General features: G+C 36.2%; 1 protein-coding gene across 6 annotated transcripts in view; it reads right to left on the bottom strand.

Moving 5' to 3' along the window:
• The window catches only part of NOX4 (NADPH oxidase 4), a 179,319-nt gene that overhangs the window by 31,430 nt on the left and 135,330 nt on the right, over positions 1-12,559 (bottom strand). The gene's annotated exons all lie outside the window — the stretch shown is intronic.

Raw genomic sequence — 12,559 nt, 5'->3', positions numbered from 1 at the left:
GTTAATGTAATATAAACAGAAGTACAATTGAAAAAAAACTGGAAGAAGGCTCTCTGCAGAAAACTATGTCAGTTGAAAGTTGTACCTTTTTAATCCCTCCTTTTGTTTCCTTCTTCCTAGTATCTAAAATGTTGACTTGATGGACTTAATACTTATCTTTGATGGCTGTGGAATTAAGAAAGCCTCTATAGACTACCTTGATCCAGCTATCTTAATGTGAAAGATATCTTAAAGGCACTGCCATTTTAATGTTCTTTTTTCTATTATAAAAAAATAACTTTGCGAAAACATGGCAACTGTCCCCCAAAGTACATTTATGTTGTCAGCCTTACTATATACGTGTCTTTCATTGTGAGGAGTGACTGCAACAGTAGGTCACTTAATATTAGGCATCTCTTAACTAACTAGTTAAATGTTAAATGAATTAACGAATGGACTGTCTTTTGGCCTCTGAGCTCTGTGGCATGTAGTCTAATCTGTATACCACCAGTCATTGCCAATATTTGGTTTGCTTTCCTCCTGGGTACTTATAGACTATACTTCCCAGAATTTTTGTGGTTATATTGATCCATATGTCTAATTCTGACCACTGGGTTGTGAGTAGAGGCAAGACTTAATACTTCCAGAATAAGGCAGGGAAAAGCTCCGTCCCTTTCATGAGAACTAAAAGCCCTGAGTTGAACAGAAGACAAAAGCCAACTGAATCCTTGACTTATGTAAAGAAAGCTGTTCTGGATCTACCAGGCCTGTAGAAGTCACTTTATAAGTAAGAAATAAATTTGTTTTGTGTCTTATCGCATTTTCTGGATATTTCAAGGTTAACTACTTATGGCAGCAGAACTTAGACCAGCATGTACTACCATATGTACAGTTTATATTTAAATCTTCAAAGGAATTTGCAGGAGTACTGCTTTTAAAAATACTGTATTTAATAAAAAAAGCTTCTTACTGGGCCTCAAGGAACAATAACCAAAGTTTGAATGTTTACAGTAGTATTCTAAACACAGCAGAAATTCAGAAATACAGGGATGCCTGGGTGGCTCAGCATTTGAGTGTCTGCTTTTGGCCCAGGGCGTGATCCCAGAATCCAGGATCGAGTCCCATATCGGGCTACTTGTGAGAAGACTGCTTCTCGCTCTGCTGTGTCTCTGTCCTGTCTCTCTCTCTGTGTCTCTCATGAATAAATAAAATCTTTTTAAAAAAGAAATTCAGAAATACTGATAGATCATATATCCACAATATGCTTCAATCTTAATACATTCATCTCATTCACATTTTACAGATTATTCACTCAACAAACATGCACAGTGTGCCAAATATTTCGGTGATACTATTTTGGACTCAAAGATAAAATTGACACCATGACATCAAAAATGGCCTTATTGTTTTTGCATATCTCTTTTTAAGATTTTTAAAAAATTTATATATTTGACACAGAGAGAAGGAGAGAGAGAATGCACACACAAGTTGGGGTGGGGTGGCAGAGAGAGAGAGGGAGAAGTAGACTCCTCACTGAGCAGAGAGCCCAATGTGGGCCTCAATCCTAAGACCTCAAGATCATGACTTGAGCCAAAGGCAGACGTTTAACTGACTGAGCCACCGAGGCACTCCAACCTTTTGCATCTTTCTATCAATATCATATTACATGGAATGGAGGATTAAAGAATGACAACACTACCTTGATCTTTTTAAAGATAACATCTTGCTTAAAAACATCAGTGACAAAATGCGTGGATAATTTTAACATGTATTTAAAGAGCAGAATTTAAGATACAATTCTTTATAAATGTCTTATGTACAATGCTTTTATAAAGATATTTTTAATTGAACAGAAAAAGAACAACCTCAAAGAAAAGCTACTAGAAGATATTTGAAAATTAGCGCTCAGTTCATTAGACTCTTGATAGAAATCTCAAAATATTAGTGGCTCAAAAACAATATATGTGAATTGATTCTATCATCTCTCACTGTGTAAGCAAATCTAGAATATAAACATTAAGTAAGAAAATTGGGCTTAAAAATAAATACTGCCAACTGCAAAAACAGATCACTGCAAATCTCTACAACTATTTTAGAATCCACTACACCCAGTGCAATCTTCTCTTAACTAGTCATTCATTCAGTGAACCGATGCTTTTATGCACCTGCCATGTGTTGGACAGTGTTCAAAGTGTCACGGAAAGAAAAATGAACAAGATAGAAAAAGCCCCTGGCCTCTTGGTTCCTTGACTCTAGTGGAAGAGGATCTAGCCTATAAGGAAAGATATAAAAAGATATATAATGTCATATAATGATAAGTGCTTTTATTTTATTTTATTTTTTTGATAAGTGCTTTTAAAACAGGTAAAACAGGTAACTGATACATAAAAATTCATTATACTATTCTGTTCACTTTTATACATGCTTGAAATTTTGCATAGGTGGTTTCAAGGGATAGTCAGAGAAGGCCTCTCTGTGCATGTGGCAATGGAACAGAGACCCAAAAGAAGTGAAGAGGCAAGATATAAAAACATCTGGAAGAAGAATCTTTCCATCAGGATGAACAGGATGTGTAAAAAAACAAAGCATTTTGCCTTAAGGGTATATTCACACCAGCTAAACCCTTCCCAGAAATTTTCAGCTCAGTTTCTTCATTCAATGATTGTATTTATTAATGTTTATTAATAAATTGCTAATTGTATTTATTAATGTTTCTTTGTCAGGACTGATACTGTTTGGACGAATCCCTGGCATTTGTTCATTAACACATTTTTTAGCATCTAACCTACAAAAGGCACTTTTGTAGGCTCTAGAGATTATGGCAATGAACAAGAGACAAATACCCCTGTCTTTGGAGAGAGCTTCTTTCCAGTGTGATTATCTAACACATCTTTCATTCACATACACTTATTGAGTTATCTTATATGTGCAAAGTTTTAGAGATAGAAAAGTATATCTCCTGTCCTTAGCAATTATGATGCTGCCCATTTCCTTTCCTGTGTCTGCCTTCTGTAAGAAAAAACAGACACAAGGACATTTTATTTGACCAGCAAAGGACAGGAGCAGTTATGAAAAACAGCTCTTTCTTACCTGTCTGCTTTACGACCAACAGGCCCGAATGCACACCCTCCCTATATGTTTGGTTTTCCAGAATAACTTTCAGTAAGAAGACAAGATTCAGGGTTCTATACATTTACTAGAGTTGAGAACACAGGCCAGATACTTGCCCTCACCAAATCCGATTTCCTTCACTTCAAAATGGACCAATCAGATATGGTGACACAAAAAAAGCCTGCTTAAGAATTGTAGAAAGCCATAAATACCAGAAATACTCTTTGTTGATGGGATCAAAAAGCACCTACAGTGCACTGTCAGGTCAACTGAGAGGTCCGGTGTGAGAAGAGAAGTAGATGGGAGTGTGGTACAAAGGACCTAAAGAATCAGTTGTTTTTTCTTTTAAAGTTTTTAAATTTAATTCCAGTATAGCTGATATACAGTTATATCAGTTTCAAGTGTACAATATAATGAATGATTCAACATTTCTATACATTACTCAGTGCTCAGTCTGATAAGTGTACTCCTAATTCTGTCACCCATTTCACCCATCCCCCAACCCACCTCCCTTCTGGAAACCATCAGTTTGTTCTCTACAAGAATCTGGTTTTGGTTTGTCTCTTTTTTCTTTGCTTTGTTTCATAAATTCCACATGAGTGAAATCATATGGTATTTGTCTTTCTCTGACCTATTTCACTTAACATTATATTCTCTAGCTCCTTCCATGTCTTTGCAAGTGGCAAGATTTCATTCCTTTTTTATGGTTAAATAATATTACAGTGTGTGTATGTATATATATACCACTTCTTTAACCATTCATCTATCGATGGAAACTTGGGCTGCTGCTATAGGTTGGCTATTGTAAATAATGTTGTAACAAGCATAGGGATGCATGTATCCCTTTGAACTAGTGTTTTCTCATATTCTTTGGATAAATACCAGTAGTTCTATTTTCAGCTTTTTCAGGAACCTCCATTCTGCTTTCCAGAGTGGCTATAACAGTTTGTATTCTCACCAACAGTGCATGAGAGTTCCTTTTTTTCAACATCATAGCCAACACCTGTTTCTTGTGTTTTTGATTTTAGCCATTCTGACAGGTATGAGTTGATGTCTCACTGTACTTTTAATTTACATTTCCATGATGATAAGTGATGTTCAGCATCTTTTTATGTCTGTTGGCTTTCTGTATGTCTCCTTTGGAAAAATGTCTATTCATGTGCTCTGACCATTTTTTAATTGGATTATTTGATTTGGGGTATTGAGTTGTATCAGTTCTTTATATATTTTAGATACTAACCCTTTATCAGATATGTCATTTACAAATATCTTCTCCCCTTCCATAGGTTGCCTTTTACTGTTGTTGTTTCCTATACTGTGCAAAAGCTTTTATTTTGATGTAGTCTCAATACTTTATTTTGCCTTAGTTTCCCTGGCCACAGGAGACATATCTAGAAAACTGTTGTTATAGCTGATGTCAAAGAAATTACTGCCTGTACTCTCTTCTAGGATTTATATGGTATAATATTTAGGTCTTTCATCCATTTTAAATTTATTTGTGTATTTTGTAAGAAAGTAGTCCAGTTTCACTCTTTTGCATCTAGCTGTCCAGTTTTCCCAACACCTTTTGTTGAAGAGTTTTTTTTTTTTTTTTTTCTGGTTGCATCTTCTTTCTTGCTTTCTCAAAGACTAATTGACCACATGATCATGGGTTTATTTCTGGGTTTTCTATTCTGTTCTATTGATCAATGTGTCTATTTTATGCCAGTACCATACTGTTTTGATTACTACAGTTTGTAATATACCTTAAAGTCTGGAATTGTGATACCTCCAATTTTGTGAATTTTCCACATTGCTTTGGCTATTCAGGGTCTTTTGTGGTTCTATACAAATTTTAGCACTGTTTGTCCTAGTTCTGCGAAAAATGCTGTTGGTTTTTGATAGAGATCACATTAAATGTGTAGGTCGCTTTGGGTGAAAAGGACATTTTAAAAATACTCGCTCTTTCAACTCTTGAGCATGGAATCTCTTCTCAATTCTTTGTGTTGATTTTTTTTCATCAATGTTTTATAGTTTTTAGATTTTATGCCCAGGTATTTTATTGTTTTTGTGCAACTACAAATGGGATTAGTTTCTTACTGTCACCTTATGCTGCTTCATTATTAGTGTACAGAAATGCAAAAGACTTCTGAACTCAACTTTATTGAGTTCGTTTACCAGTTCTTGTAGTTTTTTGGTAGAGTCATTAGGATTTTTCTATTTATAGTATCATGTCATCTGCAAATAGTGAAAGTTTTACTTCTTCTTTACTAATTTCAATGCCTTTTATTTCTTTTTGTTGTCTGATTGCTATGGTTAGGTCTTCCAGTACTAAATTGAACAAAAGTGATGAAACTGGACATTCTTGTCTTGTTCCTGATCTTAGGGGAAAAGCTCTCAGTTTTCCAATTGAGTATGATGTGTGCTCTGAGTTTTTTGTATAAGGCCTTTATTTTATTGAGGTATGCTCCCTCCAGATCTACTTTGTTGACAGTTTTTATCATGAATATATGATGTACTTTGTCGAATGCTTTTTCTGCATCTATTCAAATTATGTGGTTTTTATCTTTCTCTTATTGACATGATATATCATGTTGATTGATTTACACATACTGAACCACTCTTGTATCCATGAATAAATCCCACTTGATCATGTTTAATGATTTTTTTTCTTTTAATTTTTATTTATTTATGATAGTCACAGAGAGAGAGAGAGAGAGGCAGAGACACAGGCAGAGGGAGAAGCAGGCTCCATGCACCGGGAGCCTGATGTGGGATTCAATCCCGGGTCTCCAGGATCGCGCCCTGGGCCAAAGGCAGGCGCCAAACCGCTGCGCCACCCAGGGATCCCCTGATTTTTTTTAATGTATTGTTGGATTCCATTTGCTAGTTATTTTGTTGAGGATTTTTATGTTTATGTTCACCAGAGATATTGGTCTGTAGTTTTCTTTTTATCTGAGATCAGGGTAACGCTGGCCTCATAGAATGAATTTGGAAGTTTTCCTTCCTTTTCTATTTTTTGGAACAGTTTGAGAAGAATAGGTATTAACTATTCTTTAAATGTTTGGTAGAATTCACCTGTGAAGCTGTCTGGTTCTGGACTTTAGTTGTTAGGAGCATTTTGATTACTGATTCAATTTCTTTGTTGGTTATCAGTTTGTCCAAATTTTCTATTTCTTCCTGCTTTAGTTTTGGTAGGTTAAACGTTTCTAGGAATTAATCCATTTCTTCCCTTAGGTCTCTTGCTATAGTTTGGTACTATTCTTTCATTTAGGACATATTTTTCTGTCTTCTCATTTTGTCTAACTCTCTGTGTCTGTTTTCTGTATGTTAGAAAAGTCAGCTATGCTTCTTGTTCTTGATGGTAATGTCATTATGAAGAAAGGGTCCTAAAATGACCACCAGTGGAGTGTCCACTGTTCCTCGGGACCTGGCACTTCAGGAACTGTCTCCTATATGTATTGTGTGTGCTCTACTGTCGAGTCTTGGCCTCTTCTTCAATCTAGTTGTCTACAGTGACTCTGCCTGTTTTGGGCAGTGCTTGGTTCCTAGATGGGTGGGGCACATTTTAACAAAGTGAGCAGTGGTATGCTTGTGAAGTGAGACCTGCCACCGCTGTGTGATGAGGTTCTACAAAACATGCTGGTTTGGGAGACATGGTGCTGGAGAGGTTTGTGTATGTGTTCTAGAGGGTGGGGGCCTGCAGTGCCAGGACTGACACAGTGCCTGTGTCATTGGGAAGGGTGGATCTGCTGAAGCGTGAGGGTGTGGAGCTTGGTGCAAGTAAATTAGGTAGCAGAGCTCTGGTTCCTACAGGTGGCTGCTGTTTTTGTGGAGGGCAGAAGAGGGAAGTGGCACCTGCCGGCTCCTATGTTCATGGAGGAGTCTTCCTATGATCCCTTATCTTTGGGCTATACTCTGAAATGAGGAAATCACTCTCCTTCTTCTCCCTTCAGCACTTTCAAACGGCTGCTTTTATGCTGTATCTCTGATGACTATTTGTGGTGCTTTCTCTTTAAGGGTAGGACCTCAGCTTCCTAAAGCTTTCTGGGCTCTCTCAGAGCTGAGCTCACTGATTCTAGGCTTTAAATCCCACTGGATATAAGAACTCATGAAATTCAGTCTCTGTCACTTTCAAAGCCAAAAGTTATGGAGATTCATCCTCTCTGTTCCTGAGTTCCCCAGTGTGAAAGTTTGTTTTACACCCTTTCCACATCACCGGCTTCCTCCCCACTGTGGACGGTCAAGCAGCCTGTATCTGGACTCCTTGGAAGCCCATGGGAAGTTGCAGCCCCAACTGCCAGGGTGGGGCAGGAGGGAAAGCCACCTTTGCCATGAGAAGCTAAGTTTGGAAGAAATAGGGAAAGGAGACTGTTGGTCATGGCTGGTTCGTTGTCCTGGGGTCATTTGCAGTCTATTCTGTCTGTTTCACCACTGGCATTGGTGAGTAGCATCAGGGCTGTTTTATTCCCAAACCACACCTTTACTATTCCTACCTTCTGTGATGTGTCCTTTTCTCTACCTTTAGTCATGGGATTTATTCTGCCAATTTTTTAAATTGTTTTCTTGGTTATTTATGCTGATGTGAATGAGTGTTATCTAGTTCTATCTGTGGGACAAGTTAAGTTTAAGGTCCTCCTACTCTGCCATTTCCCAGCCTGTATCTTCTCTGTTTTTTTGTTGGAAATACTTTTTGCACATAGAGAAACAAAATTTTGCTTCTTTGGAAGGAAAGATGAGGAATGAAATAACTGGTAATTTGGCAACACCTGGGTTTTTGAGGGAGGCAACTCTCCAAAGTCTTGCAACAACATAATGGCAGTGAGATCAACCTGATAAACTTTTAAACTTCAGTTGATCACTATTAAAAAGTTTCATTATGAAGGAGTGTGGTTATAAGAGAATTCTAAGAAAAGGAGGGATGTTCTTTCCTGGACCATTAAAAAATATATAAACTTTTTTTAGAAAATTCAGTAAGTGTTTCCCTCGAAAGTAGAATACACTAACATATTTAAAATTGATTTGATTTTTCAATGTGTAACATCGATCAGGTGATAGATCAGTTATATCACAAATCTTCCTCTCAATGGAAAAATCCATGGGCTGCAAATTAATTCAACTATATTAAAAAGTAAAAGTACAATCAATAGTTCTTGAAATCTTATTCCCCAATGCTTCCTATCACTTCCTCCAAAATGCACTGACATCATAATACATTAAAGTAGAACTTATTTAGATAATCTGATAATTGGTAAAATTATCTTAAGAAGGATATGTTTATTAACTTAAGAAAATAGGTACTAATTATATCAGTATTTCAAAGAACAATAATATAAGAAGGAAAAAAGTATTTTGTAGTCAAATTAATTTGGGAAATGTGTTAAGAAAGTTTTTTTGTTTATTTAAAAAATTGGGGGGGGGGTTAGAAGGATCGAGAATCTTAAGCAGGCTCCACACACAGTGCAGAGCCCAATGTGGACCCGGATCTCCCAACCCTGAGATCACGACCTGAGACAAAATCAAAAGTCAGATGCTTAACTAATTGAGCCACCCAGATGCCCATAAAAATTTCTTTAAAAAGTCAAAATAATTTTAAAAAATTTCTTTCATTCAAAATTTCTCTAGGCCTTTCACATACCAAAAGTGCCTTATGAATCTCCAAGCAGGGGATACACAATACTTTGTAAACATATTTCACCACAAATTCTTTTTCCATAGAATATCTGCCAAGATTCTAGAGAATAGGGAACAATTTAGGAAATAGAGAATCAAAAAAAAGAAAAAGTATTCCTCTTTACCAGACCATTTCTTCTGCTAGGTTTCACAAATGATAACTAGCTATTAACGACACTGTAGAAATTATTTTAAAGATTACGTGGGTGGGGAATTAATGCACTTTTATTTAACATGTAATAATGGAAGGCTTACTGTAGTAAAGGCTACTACTATCTGCTGCAGCCAAAAAAGAATGATAATAAAAAAGAAAGCAGATGATTAATTGCAATGTCTGCTCACAAGGGGGTTACAAGGTAGGAAGTGGCAGGGACAATGCCTACAGTATAAAATGAGGCAGAATTTGAGAAGTTACTTACATGTGCTGTATAACCATGCTACGTATACACAGTGCTTTGTACTTCTCACATATTATGTCATAATCTTAACACTTTATGAGGTGGTTACAGTATAATTGTCCCCATTTAATAAATGAAGACTACGAGAAGTGCCGGACAGGTATGAAGTTTCACATGTCCAAATCGATGAGAGAGAGGATGAGGGAGAATAAAAGGTGAGGAGAGACAGACCAGGGTTCAGTCTGTAAAGAGAACCTCATAGGTTGTGCATCTCAGGCACTGTGTCCCTCCACTCAGAACTAAGACGTGCTTTCGAGATTGCCATTGGTCAAATGTGAGAACTAACCTGTGTGCAGGAAAGGAAGAGCAGGAACACTGCTCCACAGCTGCTTTGTCTGAGCAGCCATGTGCTGCTCATCCTACAGGTGATAAAAGTGAAAATAATGTATATAGACACTTTGCCAATGACAGTCTTTGCAGTGAAGGAAGAGGAAGCCATTGTCCTCAGCAAAAGCTAGACGGACTTAAATGTTGGATCTGTTCAGTGGTATTTAGGTTTTATAGCCATGCACTCATAACTTTTTTAAAAACACTCATTATGGAGATTCCAGCAAGGCTGGGGAGAATGAACAGCTTTGTGGCTGAAATTCTCCATCCCTGACTGCTTTGTTACCATAAAACTACTGTTTAATTACATTTTGATAAATACCAGTTTCTTAGGAATCAAAAATTTCATGTCATAAAAGAACAGACCTTACTCAATAAATAAATCATAAAAGAATAAACAAGGGACATGATGTTCTAGCTTAAGACATAAAAGATCTTGGGATTATTAGCTATATCCACAGAGAGGAGGCTATGAAAGGCCAGTATACAAAGATAAAATGAAGTAAATATTTGTCCTTAATAGTCAGGTGGATAACAACTCTGAATAATTTTATGGTGTTTTAAAGATTAAAAAACATACTTGCATGAATTTCTGATTTGATCTCAGACCAATCCTGTGTCAGCAAAATATGGCACAAATGGACATTTCCCACATATTCTATCTAGGTTGATGTGTAAGGAGATGATACTTTTAATAAAGTTTCAGAGGATAACAAGCCTTGAGGGGGCAGTGAGGTTTCTATAGGGAATGACTATCCTTGAATTAAACTAGACAGTCCAAGGATTATTTTTTTGACCAAAGTAAGTTCATAGGCCTCATCTTTTTGTTTATGGAAAGAAACTACCAGTCTTTTCCTTGCATATCCTGACATAGAGCTATGTAGTTGGCAGAGAGTTAAGTGTTCCAGATGAATTATTTATCATTATTAAATGAGAGAGGGTATTATTTGGCTTCATTGATTAGGAAAGTGAGGTTCTGAAAGTTTAAATATTTGCTCAAGGCCAAACATATAATAAGTGGTTTGTGTCTACTACCAGAAAGAACGCCATTACTGTTTAAAAAACAAACAACCTAAAGCTTCTCAAAACAGTGATTTAATTTTTCCAATCAGAAAAATAATTGAACATTTTATGAATGATTAGTAACTCCTTTTATGCCTAGAAATATTTAAAGTCTATTTTATCTGAAATAATTTTGCTTTGGTTAGAATTTCTCTGCCATGTTCCTTACTTTCTTTACTTTCAGCCTTTCTTTATCTCTCTGTTTTGAGTGAGTCTCTTGAAAACTGCCTATTGCTCTGCTTTATTTTCTTATTCCAGGCTGATAGCCTTTTCCTTTGAACTGAAGAACCAAGTTCAGTTATGGTGAGGTTACTTACCACAACTTCACCTTGTCCTGTTTATCTGTCCTTGTTTCTTTGCTTCCCCTTTCTTTCCCTACTTTTTAATTAAATGTTAGTCTCTGCTTTTAGTTTTCTGTAAGTAAATTATGATGTTTCACATTGTGAATTTATTTTTATTATATTGCTTGGAATTTATTGGTATCTCTGAATTTGAGCTATCTTTCTTCAAATATGATACAGCTATACTATACTCTTTCTTTCCTTTCCTATGGAGGGCTAGTATAAAGAAAAGCAGGAACTTTCCCTATATCCACTGTATTTCTTCAACCTTTCTTTTTTTCCATATCTTTGTCTTCTTTACCACATTCTGGATAATTATTTCAGTTCAATGTGACCACTAACTGATTCTCTCTATGGCTGTGCTAACCTGCGAGGTTATGACACTGTTTATTTGGAGAACCTCTATGGGCCCATTTACCACAGTGCCTTGAGAAGTTTGATTGTCCTTTGTCTCTTAATCATTATTCTAATGCTCTGTTTTATTCCTTTATATACAAGAAAAAAATTGTTTTATACGTTTTGAATATATTATTTCTACTAACATGTACTTATGGTGTTTTATTTCTTCATTTTTAAAAACTGAGTTCATATTCCTTGGTGTCTTATAGAGAGGAATCCTTTGGGGATTAAAATATATCCCCCAAGAGAGGATTTTCACTTTCCTCTTCCAGACAACAGGAGGATGCCATGAATCTGGAATCACTCTAAACTAAATTTTTGTCTCTGGGCTTATTGAGCCATATACATATTAGGATTTCACTGTTCCAAAAAAAAAAAAAAAAAAGTGATTTCACTGTTCCAATCCAAGTGGTTACTAGATGTCAGGGGAGAATTCTTGCTGTAATTCTTCTCAGAGCCAAGGACAAAATAAGGTAATTGTCCCTACTATCTTTTCCTGCATAGGAGGATATTTAATCTTTATTTGATCCGCTGAGGATGGTGCACATGAGGAGTTTAGGCCATTTCCAGGGGGCTCTGATCCCCCCTCAGGGTCCAGGCCTTATATCTTGTCCACCATGCATACAGCCCATTGAAACCAGCTCTAAACCTTTGGGGATAGACATTTGTTGGTAAGAGCAATTATGAACTTGAACACTCCCTTCACTTACTAGCTTGGATAGAAACTTCTTATGGTTTATGATACAAAGCAACATCATTTATTCATGTTCTAACATCTCAAACATGCATTAACAACTCTGTGTGTATGTGTGTGTGTGTGTGTGTGTGTGTGTGTGTGTTAGGGAACATTTTTAGATTTTTTTTTGTACCATTTTGCATTTTGTATCATAGTAACATTATTATCTAGTATGTTATATATATTTTTCACTCTTAAGTACACAGACATACACACACGTAGATGAGTCCTCACTATATTAAACTTAGTTCCTATAGAAAATTAAGGAGAAGTTTTTTGCCTTTTTATTTTATGTGTTGGCTAATGTCAGCTTGATCCAGCAATATGCAACTTGAAACTTTTATTCATTTGCAAAAAAACAGTTCAAATAATATCAAAGAAAACCTACCAAACAGTTCAACTGTTCAAACAATGGTTCTTAACTAGAAACATGAACTTAAGCTGACCAAACCATTACTGAATTTTCAAGGATAATATCTAGCCATATTTTACAC

Source organism: Canis lupus, chromosome 21 (genome assembly GCF_003254725.2).
Source record: "Canis lupus dingo isolate Sandy chromosome 21, ASM325472v2, whole genome shotgun sequence".
NCBI classification, from domain to species: domain Eukaryota; kingdom Metazoa; phylum Chordata; class Mammalia; order Carnivora; family Canidae; genus Canis; species Canis lupus.
The sequence above is the reverse complement of the archived record's forward strand: the minus strand, read 5'-3'. Positions and strand labels throughout refer to the sequence as shown.